This window comes from Onychostoma macrolepis, chromosome 12, assembly GCF_012432095.1.
Source record: "Onychostoma macrolepis isolate SWU-2019 chromosome 12, ASM1243209v1, whole genome shotgun sequence".
NCBI classification, from domain to species: domain Eukaryota; kingdom Metazoa; phylum Chordata; class Actinopteri; order Cypriniformes; family Cyprinidae; genus Onychostoma; species Onychostoma macrolepis.
Window position 1 is genome coordinate 21,367,964 of NC_081166.1, and position 8,255 is coordinate 21,376,218.

Here is an 8,255-nt window from a genome sequence, read left to right on the forward strand (position 1 = left end):
AACCACTCTCTAGACACTACCTCGTTGTTTGGGAGGAAACAATGCAATAAATCATTGGTAAGTGATCGCGTTTTACCTCCAATACCGATGTCCCGCACAGATGCTGGGTATTTAGGTGCCCTATTCTGAAAGGCCGCAGGACCTTGAGAAATGGCAGCTTCCCTGACGTGGTCTGTGATAGCTCCCCATAGTTCAGGGTCCGTTGAGATGGTAAAGTCCTCTGACGGCTGCTGCACCTGATCCTCCAGCCTACGTGTGATATTATTTCCATCAACCTCGTGAGCCCCATCATCCTCTTTGTTGCCTCCATTCTCCTGCACCTCGTTACCACCTTCGCTCACAACATTAGCTGCTTCTTGAGTAGCTGCTCCACTAGTGCCTTCTGCTGGTGCCGATGTCTCTGTCTTTTCTTCATTTCGACGAAAAAAACTTGATATTGCAGGTACTTTTTGAAGGGTGGCTATGTGTCGTGATACTTTCTCTTTTTAATTTACGTTTAGCACAACCGCTCAACTGATGCTGCCTATCCATTTTCAATTTGATATTGATATTGTAAATTGGCGGGCCAGCTCGACTCTGACTGGGGGGAGGGGCAAATACACCGTGACCTAACCCAATCACAATTCTTTATAAATGCATATATTTTATATTATTTCTGTATCATCATATCACTAACTGTTCATTTTGTATCTGCATCTCTTCCAGCAAAATAATATATATACAAAACATGAAAAATATTTTTTCATATCTTAATCGGTGCCCCCCTATTGGCTGGTGCCCCAGGGCACTCGCCCAATCCGGTCTATGGATAATCCGGCCCTGTGTGTTGGCAAAATGAGTCTGAAATGCACATGAGCTAATTTCGAGTTACAGGCAAAAGGAAAGATGTTGATTTTGGTCGAATTTGAGGTTTTCACAAAAATTTGTCTAATAAGCGATCCCAATGCTCCATTCTAGCGATCCCAATGCTCCAAATAGTATTTAAACATCTAAATATATCTTTATTTGCATGTTTTCTGAGAAACGTGTCGCTTACTTCTCACGTTGACTGTCATCCGAAGCGAGCGCATAATGGCGCTTCTGACGGTGTGCAATCCCGATAAATATACACAGAATTACAGTATTTAAGTATTCACGCAAACATAATCTGTTATGTCTTAAGTGACCATACAAAGTGACTCATTTTTGAAAATTTTATTCATTTTGATTCATTTTGCCAGCACAGGTCACAAATGGTGAAATCTCGATACAAGTAATTCAGAGAACAGGTAAACCTTGTTCATTTACATATATTACCAACACTGTAACAATACAAAGCTGGTTGAAAATCTGCAAACTTACCTTTTAGGGCAATGATTACAATAGTGTTGTCAAAAGACCCGGTACTTCGGTACCAAGTCGGTACTAAAAAAGTGAAAACGTCACGGTACCAGGTTTTTTTAAGTACCGGTGGTACCGAGTACCCGGTCAACCCGGTTCTTGACGCGCCCAGCCAACATTGATATGTGGGCCCCATATGGGTTATACCTGGGCAGCATGGGTTCCATGTGGGCATGGGCTGAAAATGGGCAATTTATGTGGGTCCCATGTGTGTTTCACAATCTGGATCCCATATAGGTTTGAACATATGGGACCTTCATGGGATCTATGTGAGCATGGGCTGAAAATGGGCAATTTATGTGGGTCCCATGTGTGTTTCACAATGTGGGTCCCATATAGGTTTGAACATATGGGACCTTTATGGGATCTATGTGGGCAAAATTATTTCACACTTAAAATACATCCTTATACCTTTAATTTTTTTGGTTAATAGTCACTTTTTAACAAAGAATATAGATTTTATGGATCTGATCACTATAACTACTTTTTAAATGAAAATGCATTATTTTCTATTGTGATGTTTCATTTTGTTTGAATTATCAATATTAAAATGTTAGCCTGCTTATGCATTTATCAAAATGTATTTGTTTTCTTTTACTGTAGCCTACACATTTTAGCAGGGACGATCACAAATTCCAGAATTTAAATGGGTCTCACATGCTCAACATTCGTCTCTGACAACACCTTCCGCTTGACAAAGTAGTCCTGATGAATTCAGCGTTTCGTTTCGAATTTATCCACATAATTTAATATCATAATATCATAGATCTTTGTTGAAAATAAGCGGACATTTAAAAAGTAAAAGATTTAAAATGTTCAAAGTAGAGGAATTCCCGCCCCGGCGCAAGGATAGTTTCCTCCAAGCGCAGTGGAATCACCTCAATCGTTTCAGCAAATCAAGGATGTGGATGCGGAGCGAAAATGTGCAGGTACGTGCAGATTTTCTAAACATGTCTTTGTTAATATGTGTTTAAGCATAGGAAACTTTGTTTTTACAGTTTAAATGACCTTTAAACTATCTGTTTTTTTTTGGGGACGACGACGACTAACAGTTAATAACGTAAATGTCTGAGGTTTAAAATTGAGGTCATTTTTGTTGACTCTGACATGTAATGTTGTTTTTGCCTGACATTTATCAAGTCATATAGACAAATTTTGTTTATTTTCGGGTTTCCTGCTGTATTTTGTGGCTGTAGCCGCCATTTTTCCCCTGAGGAAAATATTTATTTCCAGCCGATATAGCACTAATTTTGAATGACATAATTCTGAATTTGCTTTCTGACATAAGTTAAGTTCTGAAATATGGGCTTTCAGGCTGTGTACCACCAAATTTATTATGGCTGTCGACGATTAAAGTTAAAAATGAGTGATGTTGATTGCTGCATTACTGCTTATGTTGCTAAGCTTTAAAACCAATCACACATGTTCATGTTGAGTTTATGAATGTAGTGGCCAATCAGGGTTTAGATTAGTCATCGCGCCGGAGTTTTGAATTTCGCGCTCTGAATTCTGCATTTTCATCCTAAACATCAATGCAGCATGCAAGAGATTCATTTTACAGTTTGCACAGCTTCAATGATTATAACGAGAGGTTTTACCAAGGTGCATAAAACCTATCAAAAATTATTTGTGGTATTAATTAATGTGACATTGTGAAATTTTATAATAAATGCTGTTGATTGAGGTTAACTTTTTTTGGACCTTGAATATTTTTAACTGGTTTCCCATAATCATTAATCATGAAACATCTGTAAATGTCTTAATATATAAATATATAAAACAACCAAACCAGTAAAAATAAATAAATAAAATAAAAACTTCAACCATATAGGATGTATGTGATGTTAATAAATATTAGCCTACTCAGTACTTAAATTTAAAATTGCACTGCAACAAAGGACGCTGTAAAATAAAGTGTAACCCAAATATGCAGCTGGACATTTATATCTAAACTTATGCTTTTACAGGTGGACTGAGGAAGAATACTACGATTAATGATGTGAAGCAGGAGGCAGAAAAGGCTCCAAGTGCTGTACTGGGACCAGAGACGAGTGGAAAGAGATTAGAGAACAGCACGAGAAAGACCGTCTCCAGGAGTGTTATCAGTTTGTGTTGTTTTCTTGTTTGTTTCTAAATTGTGTAGTTTTTGAGACAGAATATGTGACCCTGGACCACAAAACCAGTCTTAAGTTGCTGGGGTATATTTGTAGCAATAGCCAAAAATACACTGTATGGGTCAAAATGACTGATTTTTCTTTTATGCCAAAAATCATTAGGATATTAAGTAAAGATCATGTTCCATGAAGATATTTTTTAATTTCCTACCGTAAATATATAAAAACTTCATTTTTGTAATTATGCATTGCTAAGAACTTCATTTTGACAACTTTAAAGGCAATTTTCTCAATATTTTGATTTATTTTTTTTGCACTCTCAGATTCCAGATTTTCAAATAGTTGTATCTCAGCCAAATATTGTCCGATCCTAACAAACCATACATCAATGGAAAGATTATTTACTTATTTATTTAGCTTTCAGGTGATGTATAAATCGCAATTTCGAACAATTTACCCTTATATGGTTTTGTGGTCCAGGGTCACATACATTTTATTATTATACTGTAAGTTCAGGTGAGTTTGTTGTTTTTGTGTTTCTTCATTGTGTCAGTGTCAAATTTAGAAGAGCACTGATGTTTCTTAAAGGGATAGTTCACCCAAATGTGCATATTCTGTCATCATTTACTCTCCCTCATTTACTTGTTCCAAACCCATAAGACATTCATTCATCTCTGGAACACAAATGAAGATATTTTTAGAGGTTTCTGGCCCTCCATTAAAAGTCAAATCCCAAAACTGACACTTTTAAATGTTCTTAAAAAGATCATACAAAAAATCCATTTGAATTGAGCTGTTTAATCGAAGTCTTCTGAAGAGACAGTCACTTTAAATGAACAGATATAATTTATGCTTTTGTGCACATATAAACACTGATCAGCGGACAATGACGTTTTAATAGACGGAAAGTCAAGCCTGCTTGCTTGAAGCGTGAGAACCAATGAAGTTTGTTCTCATGCTAGTACCGTTGAACTTCTTTATATATTCACTGATCAATGTTTATATGTAAATAAAAGCTGAATATAAATCTGTTTACTGTGTAATGTGATCATGTCTCTTCACAAGACTTGTATTAAACCCCTCGATTCATATGGATTTATTTTACAATCTCTTTATGAATGTTTCGAAGCATCAGAGTTTTGGGGAAGCAAACTTTCAATGGAGCAACAGAAATCGCTCAGATAAAAAAAAAAAGATCTTCATTTGTGTTCTGAAAATTAATTAATTTCTTATGTGTTTGGAGTGACATGACGAAAGAATTTTCATTTTTGGGTGAATTAAGCTTTTAACTGTTAACTGTCAAATTTTATGTTATGTAAGATTAGTTACATAAGACCAGTTGTTGAGATGGTATGACCCTGTTGGCTTATCAAAATGTTAATGTTAATATTAAAGTATAACAAATGTGTCAGAAAATGATAATAAAGTATTATATTGAACCTGTACAACATTTTAATATATGATTTTTCAAATTGCACACTTCCATGTTTTGCGAGTTTGTAAATTAATAAAGAGTGGAATGTTCATGCAGAAAACTGATATTTACCTAACTGAAATACTGATGTTGCTTTTATCAATATAGTAAATAATTATTTATAATTATACTGTCCAGGGGCAGGGCCGGATTATCCATAGACTGGATTGGGCGAGTGCCCTGGGGCACCAGCCAATAGGGGGGCACCGATTAAGATATGAAAAAATATTTTTCATGTTTTGTATATATATTATTTTGCTGGAAGAGATGCAGATACAAAATGAACAGTTAGTGATATGATGATACAGAAATAATATAAAATATATGCATTTATAAAGAATTGTGATTGGGTTAGGTCACGGTGTATTTGCCCCTCCCCCCAGTCAGAGTCGAGCTGGCCCGCCAATTTACAATATCAATATCAAATTGAAAATGGATAGGCAGCATCAGTTGAGCGGTTGTGCGAAACGTAAATTAAAAAAAGAGAAAGTATCACGACACATAGCCACCCTTCAAAAAGTACCTGCAATATCAAGTTTTTTTCGTCGAAATGAAGAAAAGACAGAGACATCGGCACCAGCAGAAGGCACTAGTGGAGCAGCTACTCAAGAAGCAGCTAATGTTGTGAGCGAAGGTGGTAACGAGGTGCAGGAGAATGGAGGCAACAAAGAGGATGATGGGGCTCACGAGGTTGATGGAAATAATATCACACGTAGGCTGGAGGATCAGGTGCAGCAGCCGTCAGAGGACTTTACCATCTCAACGGACCCTGAACTATGGGGAGCTATCACAGACCACGTCAGGGAAGCTGCCATTTCTCAAGGTCCTGCGGCCTTTCAGAATAGGGCACCTAAATACCCAGCATCTGTGCGGGACATCGGTATTGGAGGTAAAACGCGATCACTTACCAATGATTTATTGCATTGTTTCCTCCCAAACAACGAGGTAGTGTCTAGAGAGTGGTTAATTTACTCACCATCAGCAGGTATGGTTTACTGCTTTGCCTGTAAACTGCTATCCTCACAACGTAATGCTTTTACGTCTGGGTTCTCTGACTGGAGACATCCTGAGTGAATTTCGGACCATGAGAAGAGTGCAAACCATAGGCACAGCATGCTGACTTTACTGCACAGATCGAAGAATGTGGGCACAGTGGATGCTTCGCTCAGGCGGCAGAGGGATGCTGAGGGCAAATATTGGAAGGAGGTCTTGAGACGCATTGTGGCTGTAATTAAATTCTTGAGTGAGAGAGGCCTACCATTCAGAGGCGATGACGAACATCTGTGCTCATCAAGTAATGGCAATTACCTCGGATTGCTGGAACTTATTGCACAGTTTGATCCATTTTAAGAGAACACTTAGAAAAGTATGGTCAAAAGGGACGAGGGACAACATCATACCTGTCATCGACTGTTTGTGAGGAGTACATTTGCTTAATGGGCGAGAAAGTAAAGAAAAGAATTGCAGAGGAACTTCAGCATGCTAAGTATTTCTCAGTCATCGAGACTCAACCCCTGATTTGTCGACGTTGATCAGTTGACATTCATTTTAGATTTGTCAGCGAGGAAGGGAAAGTGGTGGAGAGATTCATTGGTTTCGAGCCTATTCACAGCCACACTGGAGCAAGTCTCGCTGAATGCGTGATAAAATGGTTCATGATCTGGGGTTAAACTTGTCAAATTGCCGGGGACAAAGTTACGACAATGCCAGTAACATGGCTGGTAAATATAACGGTCTTCAGGCACATCTGAAAAAATGAACCCTCTGATTCATTATGTGCCTTGTGCTGGACATTCGCTTAATCTTGTCGGTGTAAACAGCATTGACAACAGCTGTAAAGATGCGAGTGATTTCTTTGATCTACTTCAGTCACTATGCGTTTTGTGCCGCATCCCCTCATCGTTGGAGTCGGATATTTAACCACAAGGATGTGAAGATCAGCTGTACTCTTAAACCACTGTCAAATACTAGATGGAGTTGTAGAGCTGACTCCACCAAAGCTTTGAGAGAAAACTACAGTTCAATAAGAGAGGCCTTGGGAAGGTTCGCAACAGATGCAGAGGAGAAGAATGATGCAAAGCGTGAGGCTGCTGTGCTCTGTCATAAACTTGACAAACTGGAGACATCAATAATGGCGAATCTATGAGATACTGTGCTGAGTAGGTTCAAAGCCACAAGTGACGCATTGCAGAAGCATGATATAAACTTAGATACTGCACAGCGATTGCTGGAATCTCTGCATTCGTTTGTGGCAACACTCAGAGATCAATTTTATCAGTTCGAAAAGTCATCTCGGGACATGAAGTGTGTGACTCAATTCTATCAACACGAGACACAGCGGGGGAGAAAAAGAAAAATATTTGCAGATGAGTCCACGGAGAATGACGAGATCCTAAATGGAAGTCAGCGATTTAAGGTGGAAACATATAATGTGATCATTGACAGGTTGCTGTCCTGTCTTGCTAAACGCATTGATGCATACAGGGACTTGAATGGACTATTTGGGGTTTTGTTTGATACCGATACAGACTGTGAAGCAGGAGGCAGAAAAGGCTCCAAGTGCTGTACTGGGACCAGAGACAGTGGAAAGAGATTAGAGAACAGCACGAGAAAGACCGTCTCCAGGAGTGTTATCAGTTTGTGTTGTTTTCTTGTTTGTTTCTAAATTGTGTAGTTTTGAGACAGAATATGTGACCCTGGACCACAAAACCAGTCTTAAGTCGCTGGGGTATATTTGTAGCAATAGCCAAAAATACACTGTATGGGTCAAAATGACTGATTTTTCTTTTATGCCAAAAATCATTAGGATATTAAGTAAAGATCATGTTCCATGAAGATATTTTTAATTTCCTACCGTAAATATATAAAAACTTCATTTTGTAATTATGCATTGCTAAGAACTTCATTTGACAACTTTAAAGGCAATTTTCTCAATATTTTGATTTATTTTTTGCACTCTCAGATTCCAGATTTTCAAATAGTTGTATCTCAGCCAAATATTGTCCGATCCTAACAAACCATACATCAATGGAAAGATTATTTACTTATTTATTCAGCTTTCAGGTGATGTATAAATCTCAATTTCGAACAATTTACCCTTATATGGTTTTGTGGTCCAGGGTCACATACATTTTATTATTATACTGTAAGTTCAGGTGAGTTTGTTGTTTTTGTGTTTCTTCATTGTGTCAGTGTGTCAAATTTAGAAGAGCACTGATGTTTCTTAAAGGGATAGTTCACCCAAATGTGCATATTCTGTCATCATTTACTCTCCCTCATTTACTTGT